This window comes from Polyodon spathula, chromosome 16 (genome assembly GCF_017654505.1).
Source record: "Polyodon spathula isolate WHYD16114869_AA chromosome 16, ASM1765450v1, whole genome shotgun sequence".
Classification (NCBI taxonomy): domain Eukaryota; kingdom Metazoa; phylum Chordata; class Actinopteri; order Acipenseriformes; family Polyodontidae; genus Polyodon; species Polyodon spathula.
In genome coordinates this window covers 22,375,710-22,385,953 of record NC_054549.1, presented here as the reverse complement: position 1 = coordinate 22,385,953, position 10,244 = coordinate 22,375,710, and the positions used below count along the sequence as shown (strand labels likewise).

Genomic DNA, 10,244 nt, shown 5'->3' with positions numbered 1-10,244 from the left:
ATTTATTTTGCCAGAGGGATGAGGGTTTTGTTTGCAGAGTAAATTACAGTGAAGTTATGAGAGAAAGACAAAAAATACAGCCCCCTCTGCCGTGCGAGGATTCCTCCTGCCGTGACCCGGATTCGAACCGGGGTTGTTGCGGCCACAACGCAAAGTACTAACCACTATACGATCACGGCGAGCTACTGAGGAGCTGATGCGAAAACTCGCGGCTGCGGTCCTCGTGCACAGAAACCATTACGTCATGCAATAATTCATTTCTCGAACGCTAGGGTGCAACCTGCAAGACGCGCACACAGTAGTCTAATTACACAGCATTAATAAGTATATTCCCATATGGTCTAGCGGTTAGGATTCCTGGTTTTCACCCAGGCGGCCCGGGTTCGACTCCCGGTATGGGAATGGAAACTTTTTTAAAATTTTTGTTTATTTAAATGTAAACATTATTTTGCCCCCCACCCACCCACCCACACACCCACACACCACACACACACACCACACACAGCATTTATTTATTTCATTATTAATTCTTAATTTTTGCATGGAATATAATCCATATAACGGTACCTTTTTATTATTATTATTATAGTTACATCAAAATACTTAAACATTTCAGATGTCTGCATTCCATCAATATCTGTAAAATGATATTTAATATCGACATGCTTACAATTCATAATACAATCATTTGATAATAAAATGTTGTCAGTATGAAATTAGAATAGCATTAAAACCGATAGAAAATAAAATTGCTGGAATTTTAGATCATCTGTCTAACGCTTTCCCAGCTAAGCTATTTCTGCTTGGAAACACTTTAGATCAGTGTTGCACAACTCAGGCCATGGAGGGCTGGTGTCCTTCCTGATTTTTGCTCTAACCATACCCTAATTAGTTAATTGGATCAATTAAGCTTCTAATAAGGTCCAATAAAGTAACTTAGGGTTCAGTTGGAATACAAAACCTGCAGGGAAACCAAGTTATGCACCACTGCTCTAGGTCAGACAATATTACTACAGGCCTTGTAATCAATGCTAGTTGGTCTAACAAATTGACACACGCCCCCCTAAAACAAAGTCTGGAGAAAGAGGCTACTGGGCTACTTCTAGAAGAGGAAAAATAGTTTAAATAAATAATAAAACAAACTAAAAAAAAAAAAAAATAATTGTTTGGAGGTACTGCAAAATATGTTAATTGTGAATCTCAACATCATGTACTATTTCTCTATTTGAAGTATTATCGATTTTCTTGTATTTACTGCATCTTGTAAAGCGCTTTGTGATGGTGTTCCACTATGAAAGGCGCTATATAAAACAGATTGATTGATTGATCTGTGGAGCAATTGGTTACAACTGATGACCCCGGCGTGGCACTGGGTTTCAGACTAGGTGTTGATTGACGGGGTAAGACGGACTCACAAGTTAATGTAACGTGTTTCCAAGCCGAAATAGCTCAGTTGGGAGAGCGTTAGACTGAAGATCTAAAGGTCCCTGGTTCGATCCCGGGTTTCGGCAACTGGAAGGTGTTCATTTTTTATTATCTAATGATCTTTATTTTATGAATTGTACTTAATGTTCGATGCACAGTATAATATTTATGAATGAAGTATTCACTACCCATATTGAACTTTTGTTAAAAGTGAAATATACAGTATAATTAATTAGCAGATTATTAGTGTTGTTTTCAACATCACGGCCACAGTACACGAATATGTGATAATGCACTATAGTGGTCAGGATTCTTGGTTTTTTAAAAAAGCTATTAAACATATCTATTGGGGGAGGACAAAAACGCAGCCCCTCTGCCGTTCGAGGATTTTTCCTGCCGTGACCCGGATTCGAACCGGGGTTGTTGCGGCCACAACGCAAAGTACTAACCACTATACGATCACGGCGAGCTACTGAGGAGCTAATGTCCTCAACGCCAGTAACGCACACAGTGACAAACTGCAAACATTTGAGACAAAAGTGCAACTGCTAATTGTCCACTAGATGTCACTGTTCATCGCATTATGGACGTGAACTTCAAGCAATGCTCATTCCCGTGTGAAAAAACTGACTGGACTTTGTTTTTGTATTGCAGTTTTTCACAATTGCTTTGACTCATTATTCGAAACACAGTTTCAAAGTGCAAACCTCTTAACACAAAACCCTAAACTACTCACTCCAGCATCAAAATCCTGTAAACAGAGCAAAATGAAAGCCTTTGAATCAAATGTGATATATACATAATCCAATTCATAGCACCAAACCATCAAAAAACATTGTTTCTGTAATGCTGCACATACAATTCCAATACTGCACACTTACCGATTCTCGGTCCGAAATGTTCTGATAATTGAACCGACAGCAGACCTCTTCAAATTTGGTTGGGCAACACGACCAAATTCTTGCATTGTCAAACTTCTGTTTATGACGTGGTCAATCACCGTTGCGCTAATTTCATTTGAATTGTTGCTGACCATGTCCATAGTCCATATCCATGTCCATGTTTGGCTTTTGTGTTAGGAGTTTTATTCTTTGGAACTGTGTTTTGAGAATTGTGTCTAAGTAATCGTAAAAAAAAAAAAAAAAAAAAACTCTAAGGTAACAAAGCATTTGTCTGGTTTCGCCATGAAACATGTCACTTCATTTCTTGTGCATTCTGTTCCGATATTTTTCGTAAATGTGTTTATATCACAAGAGATATTTTGAGATACTAAAATGAACTTTTCAAGACTTCATCTTTTTTTTATGTGCTTCCATAGCCAAAAATGTAGAACACTGTCATAAAAAATACAGTTCATTTAAAACACAACATTCAATATTAAGGTTTCTTACAGTTTTTATAAAGTGTTAATTACATTAAAATATTACAGTTCATTTCAGTAAAGTTTTTTTTTCTTTTCTTTTCCGGGTATTTATCATTAACGTCACTGTTTTAAACCGTAAAACATAAAACTGTATTTAACACTTGAGAAAGTCGATTATTGCACATAAATTCCACTTTTTTTACATCGTGTAACAAAATAATATGGCAGTTTGAGTAAACGAGATAGCTTAACAATAAATGTATTGTTTTACAATGTTGAAGCTTTCCTAATAGCATAGCCCTGAGCGTTCATTCCTACAGTACAGATATTGCACACGGTCACGGTCTAGGTACTTTTGTCTTGGTTACGAAAATGCGCGAACATGGGGTGGTGGGGGGGGGGGGTGCATTTAGATATGTAAAGTATGGCCAGACACGTAGTGTACGTCGCAAATAAATATGTAACGTTTAATGAAAACAGTTATAAAAAAAAGCCTCTCAGCAATTCGCATCCAGTAACCAAAAATGTTTCCAAACCATAACCTACATTTATATAATATAATAATAATAATAATAATAATAATAATAATAATAATAATAATAATAATAGAACTGCCAGGCAGTTTTACGGCTCCCAATCCCCAGTATCAGTACCCATCTGAGCGTGTTTAGTTCTCAATGTGCCTAGTTTAAAATCAGCAACTTCAACTGTTTCATATAATATTTTGAAAGGCAGCCATCCTGTTTAACGTGAGTGTCTTAAAAGTCAGTGGTATTGCTACAGTGTCAAGGATGATGCTTGTGAAGTTTCCAGTTAGTCAAGTAAACAGTTTGTCAACCGAGGCAGTTTTAAATTTCAGATGTAAACGTACACCTGGCGGCCATCTTGTTTTATAAAACATAACCATTTTACCTGCCCAAGTCAGAACCTGATCAGTCACACAGCCTCGAAGCAGCAGCAGTTTAAAGTTTTTGGAATAATAATAATAATAATAATAATAATAATAATAATAATAATAATAATAATAACCAACACATATTGTAACATTCTGCAAATTATGACTGAAACGCTCTTGGCTCGTGACGTTACGCATCGTCAAATTAGTTATAGTAAGAGAACACTTTATTTACAACAACAAAATTGCATTTAATATTTTTGGGCTCATAAATAATAAATCTTTTTGCCACGTAGTTATGGTCGAGTCACACAAAAAAAGTATCATTATAGCCATTGTAAAATATAGTTCGGAGAGTAGCGGCACAATCAATCGTAGATGTGGACGTGTATTAACGTTACATAATACGTATATCAATGTTACATGAATTACGCAAGTCAAAAACCGTACTATATTTGGGGTTTGGGCTTGGGATTGAGAGCGGGGAAAGACTGTGTTAACAAAAGAATGTATATAACACCTTTTTCTAAAGGTACATGTATATATGTCACATTGTATTAGTGTAACATTAAGACACATTCGTGTACGTAACGTAAGCTTGACGAACAATTTGTGTGTCATTAATTTCTGTAAATTTCATTTCACAATGCGAAAAAACACACCAAAAAACAAACAAACGAACATAAAAAAAAAATTTATAACTACCCGCGCAGATTGCCCCATCTTATCGAACCTACTCACGACGTGAGTCAGGCTTTATCGAGTCAACCCCCTCGCAATCAGACTTCTAGATTTCGAGATTTTGGGTCCTAGAAATCTAGTAGGTAGATTGCGAGAGGGTCGATTCGATAAAGACGAACCTTTTGTGAGATCTAGTCACAACGTGTTTGAGTCCAGTACCCCCCGAAAACAGGGAGGACTAAAAACAAATTTGGTATGGGATTTATCAATTAACCGGTTAATTCTAGGATTATTCCAGGTTATTTCATTAAATCCCACGTCAACCCTTATATTTGGACGTCCCTGCGGCCGGGGAGGTCCTGACTCCATACGTGGTGACGAGATCCAGTCTGTTATAATGATGTCCGGAGCATTAGTTACGATCAACCAGATTTGTTTAACTGTGTGCTGGGGGATTTTGTTGTTTCCGACCTCTCTCCGAGGACCCGATGAAGAACTTCAATCCTTTTTTTATCAAATTTATTTATTATTTTGTGTTTAATTTTCTTTGTAACAAACCTACATGACGTTTTATACAATTAACACTTAGATAATATCATTGACAATTATGCATTTCTCTATTTTAAGTATTATGGATTTTCTTGTATTTACTGCATCTTGTAAAGCACTTTGTGATGGTGTTCCACTATGAAAGTATTTTGTTCTAACTAACTAAACTAGACACCTCCTTAACCAATGTTGACTACTGCACTGAGCCGCACCGTAAACCAAAAGCTCCGAAAAATCTGAAGGGGGGGGGGTCCCATAAATAGTAATTGAAGTGACAAAATTTGGTATTTTTGACATAAATTGTGAACTTACCGCTAGTAAAGTGTTTACAGGGAAGAAATGTCGCACGTTGTTTTACTAAACCGTGTCAAACTCATTTGCTCTATAGAATTTCCTATTGTTAGTTATATAAAGGATTATAGTTTCGGGACTCGCCAGTCCCCCAGGATGTCATGTCTGAATAACGTGCGACAGTGACTCTCAGGGGATCCTGCTCAACTTGAGACCACGTCCACCTCCTAACAGACTTACAGTTAGTATCGTTAGCTCGCGAAGAGACCTCCGTCAGCAAATTCGGATCGGTCATCTGAGCGGTGCTGCTTACGTGAGAGTAGGACGAGCGACGGAACGTCCACGCCAATAGTGTCCACGTCAAAGCGACCTCTTGTGGTCACGACCTAAGCACCCTGCACGCATTACTGCAACAAGACTAAACGACCTGAAGCGAAGTAGGAGAAGTTTACACTAGTCAGGTACACAAGAAAAGAACGTAAGACATTGTTTTATCGTTTATTTATGGCCTGTCGGTATTACAGTGAACTGAACCCCTACGTAGTACAATAAGATCTTACTGTCACAGTTCTCCTTCGCACCCCGTATTACTAATATCTGATTATATTTTCGTTTTAGTATTATCTAAAGGATTTTTAAAGGGGTACAGGGCCTAAAAAGCTTCAAAAGCACTGATGTAGCACAACTACGCTGGTTCAGTGCGATAAGGCACAGAACAAGATATAGAATATCCTTCAGGTTCTTCTTATTCAGATAACAGATCTAATAATATAGGAACAATGTCGCCAAGAAAACCACACCGATACATTTTAGCAGACTTTTTATTGTAAACTTCCAGTAGCGACACACTGTTTAAAACGGTACTGATAGACAATAATTCCATTCACCTATTAACAGGCAGAAAGATTTCAAGCAGTTAAACCAGGTTCATGGTGCGGTAACTCCAAGACATAATTTGTTCATTATGTATGTTGTTGTTGCGAAGTTGGTCAAATTTCGTCTCTATGTGTGAGTTTCTGTGTCATTTTGACAGTTATTTTGTTATATGGTTACATCTGTGTGGTGTGTGTGTGTTACAGGCTCGTCCACTTCCTTGTGTGTCTCTCTCGCTCTATCTTTGGTCGTAACGTTATATTGGAGACGCGTGAAGGTTTTTGGGGTTAGCTGGGGGCTTGTCCGATTTTTTTGTGAGCTCGGCGAGCGTGAGTTATAAGTTGTGGCCGTACGTTAGTAGGGTTATGAATAATAGCCCTACTAGTCAAGTGACCAGGCCAGGTAAGTGAGAGTAAGTAGCAAGGTGAAAGGAGAAAGGTTTGTGACGCGAGGCCGAGGACGTGTCTGTATGTTTGGGGTCCTATCGGTAGGGCAACACATTTTTGTACACGATAAATATAAGTCCACGCATTTCACTAGTTATTAATTTAATGATCCACGAGTTGACGCGTTTGTGTTGCTTCGCTCACCTCTTCGGTTGTATTTGCACTATGTTAAGTTAATAGTTTTTCACAGTTTGCTGTCTTTCGCACGCGTTTAGTTTAGTTATTTTATCAAAAGATTTTTATTATTGTATCTTCACATTTCCCCCTTCCCCCTTGACTTTCATTATGACCATGTAATCCTCGGGACGAAGGGTAATGTTTAATAATTTCTGTTAAAGATTTAGGTTTTCCACAGTTTGTACACCGTGTCATTGTGAGTACAAGACAAAACAATAACAAGAAACGAAAAAAATTATAGATAAGTGATAATTAACAAGATAGGTTCTTTCCAGACATCAATTAATGTAAAGAAAGACAAAAAAAAATACGTCCTCCACCTTATAAGTTAAACTTTAGTTTCAGAAATACAGACATTATCAAATCTTAAACTTAGTGTTTGACTGCAGGATAGTAAACACTAAACGACACAGGACTCGTTCTTATTAATTAATTGATTGATTCCTCCTTTTGTAATGAATTCATTTTCACACATTTTTAATGGACATGTTTAAATGTTCCCTTTGTTCTTTTACAAGTAACACATTCAAGACATTTACCTCTCATGTAGATGGAATTCATAAACTTGACCCACATGTTATAGTTCATTGTAATGTGGGCAACTGTGCATATTCTACTAGAAACTGGAACACCTATAGGAGCCACGTATCTAAGAAGCCCACAGATGTAGTAGCACATTCCATTGATATTGCAGCCCATTTACAATCATATAAAAATGCTTTTAAAGGAGACTCACGAAGGACATCGAATGGGGTTGTCCACAGTCACCAGTGGGGCTATGAAACCAGTCATGGACAAGTTCCCTTGTTTTGAACAGCGAAAGTATGCAAGTGCTACACACAAATAAGAAAACATATTGCAGCAATGGGTGCTTCAAAGCAGTGTGATAAACTGACATCAACACACATATTACTACGGACCTCATAATCAATGCTGTCTAACAAATTGACGGCAAAACAACGTCTAGAGAAAGGGGCTACTGGGCTAGTTAGAGAAGAAGTTTTCTTTCGGTTTTAATACAATTCTTAATGCATTTTGTGGACGTATATTTTCAAGGAAAACCGATGCAACATTTACTGGCATTATGGTTTCTGTGCACGAGTGAAGAAGTTTTCGCATCAGCTCCTCAGTAGCTCGCCGTGATCGTATAGTGGTTAGTACTTTGCGTTGTGGCCGCAACAACCCCGGTTCGAATCCGGGTCACGGCAGGAGAAATCCTCGCACGGCAGTGGAGGCTCGTTTTTGTCGTTGTCATTGACAGTGACGTCATTTGCTTCATTTTTGACATTACGACGCATTATTATTATTATTGTGTACAAAACTGACTTCGCATTTCAATATAAAGAAGGACGCCACGGTCAGAAAAGAGGATTAGATGTCTTCAAAGTTACGGACTACAATGCAGGGTTGGTTTAATATTATAACAGTTGAACTGCACGAGCTGTAAAACTAGGCTGAAAACTAGGCTTCTGAAAGCAAGTGCCAAGCCGAGCCACGTGATCAGTTGGAACGAATTGCTCTACAAATTCAAAAATAACATATTAATATTGAATTGGACAGAACAATTAATTGACAGTTTTACTGCGTCTTTGAGTGTGTATCTCCGCTTTATTGCTGGGTTGAAGCGTTGTTGTTGTATTATTACTTGTTTAATACAGAACCTCATTAATGTGAACCTGGTTTAACTGCTTGAAATCTTTCTGCCTGTTAATAGGTGAATGGAATTATTGTCTATCAGTACCGTTTTAAACAGTGTGTCGCTACTGGAAGTTTACAATAAAAAGTCTGCTAAAATGTATCGGTGTGGTTTTCTTGGCGACATTGTTCCTATATTATTAGATCTGTTATCTGAATAAGAAGAACCTGAAGGATATTCTATATCTTGTTCTGTGCCTTATCGCACTGAACCAGCGTAGTTGTGCTACATCAGTGCTTTTGAAGCTTTTTAGGCCCTGTACCCCTTTCTACGAAATCTACTGTGGTTTTGCTTGTATTAGTCTAATAATTAGCGGGGTACATGCGTAGGCTAATGCAATTGCTCAACAAAGGAGTGCTTCAACGAATTAGTCTTGGTGAAAAAAACACAAAACATTTTAAGTAAAGATAACACCCTCGTGTCGCTCCACGCAGTGATTTTACTGTAGGGCGGCACAGCTGCCTGCTCCACTCTGTAGTACTGTTATTTAAAAATCGAAATTTCGGTAAAACACACTGAACTAATTAAATTCAAACACTGAATATTTAAACTCCAGAAAGTAAACGTGCCTCTTAAATACTACACATTTTAAAAAGAAGCAACGTCATAGAATGCTTGTTTTTTCCCTTTTAACCTCAATCACAGCTCGCGCTGCCAGACGTCCCTCGCTGTCAATAGCTACTGGGTGTTCAGAGTTACCCTCGATGACACTAAATGAAAAGTAGAACGGGACAAGGCTGTGTTTTTTTTTTGTTTTGTTTTGTTTCAAGACTAAACGATATGTGTTGTAAAACAATAGTTTTCCTTCTTTAGAACTGCACTTTTGTGCCTTCTGACTAACAGATACAGACACAGATAGTCAGTGGCTGAGTTGCGTCTGCAGTCAAACACTAAGTGTTTTGACACATTTTGGATTTATATTGCAGTTCGGATAGACTCATCCAGCTTAACTTGTCGACTTAACTTGTTGGTTTACCTGTTAAAGTTTCATGTAATGCTTTAGATAATGTTACTGCTGCAGCGATTATTAAAACTAAAGTATTAGACATTAAGAGTAGTGTCAAAACCGAGAGAAAATAAAATTGCCGAAACCCGGGATCGAACCAGGGACCTTTAGATCTTCAGTCTAACGCTCTCCCAACTGAGCTATTTCGGCTTGGAAACACATTCCATTAAACACATATTACTACAGAGCTTGTAATCAATGCTAGTTGATCTCACAAAATGACGAGGAGTGCCAGCCACATCGTGATCTGGATACACTGCAATCCTCTGAAGAGAAATCCTGTCTCCTGAGGAACGCTCCCGAGTAAATGTTGAGATCCCACCCCAGATTTACGACCCATGAGGTATGATTAAAGATAGCAAGAGAGTCAGACACATATTAAAACATATAACGCGGTGACATGGGCATCGCGGGACGGCAATGCGTTTCTTGTAGACTGCAGAGTGTTCTGCAACACCAACATAATAGCTACCCAAGTATAACACTTAGAAATTAGAAATCTAATTCTTGCGTCTTGCCATTCTAGAATAACAATGTATAAAATGACATTATGTTTTCATGTAATGCTTTAGATAATGGTACTGTTGCAGCGATTATTAAAACCAAAGTATTAGACATTAAGAGTAGTGTCAAAACCGAGAGAAAATAAAATTGCCGAAACCCGGGATCGAACCAGGGACCTTTAGATCTTCAGTCTAACGCTCTCCCAACTGAGCTATTTCGGCGTGGAAACACATTACATTAAACACATATTACTACAGAGCTGTAATCAATGCTAGTTAATTAACAAATTAACGAGAAGTGCTCAGTGAAAACCAGGAATCCTAACCGCTAGACCATAT

General features: G+C 38.0%; 7 non-coding genes across 7 annotated transcripts; 3 read left to right on the top strand and 4 right to left on the bottom strand.

The window, feature by feature from the left end:
- Positions 1-107: 107 nt before the first annotated feature.
- On the bottom strand, positions 108-179 carry trnah-gug. Its single transcript has one exon. It is a non-coding gene; the product is annotated as a tRNA-His (tRNA).
- Positions 180-330: 151 nt separating this feature from the next.
- trnae-uuc lies at positions 331-402 on the top strand. The gene has a single exon. It is a non-coding gene; the product is annotated as a tRNA-Glu (tRNA).
- A 1,036-nt stretch (positions 403-1,438) lies between these two features.
- trnaf-gaa lies at positions 1,439-1,511 on the top strand. The gene has a single exon. It is a non-coding gene; the product is annotated as a tRNA-Phe (tRNA).
- A 308-nt stretch (positions 1,512-1,819) lies between these two features.
- On the bottom strand, positions 1,820-1,891 carry trnah-gug. The gene has a single exon. It is a non-coding gene; the product is annotated as a tRNA-His (tRNA).
- Positions 1,892-7,836: 5,945 nt separating this feature from the next.
- trnah-gug lies at positions 7,837-7,908 on the top strand. The gene has a single exon. It is a non-coding gene; the product is annotated as a tRNA-His (tRNA).
- A 1,571-nt stretch (positions 7,909-9,479) lies between these two features.
- Positions 9,480-9,552, bottom strand: trnaf-gaa. Its single transcript has one exon. It is a non-coding gene; the product is annotated as a tRNA-Phe (tRNA).
- A 502-nt stretch (positions 9,553-10,054) lies between these two features.
- On the bottom strand, positions 10,055-10,127 carry trnaf-gaa. Its single transcript has one exon. It is a non-coding gene; the product is annotated as a tRNA-Phe (tRNA).
- Positions 10,128-10,244: the final 117 nt, after the last annotated feature.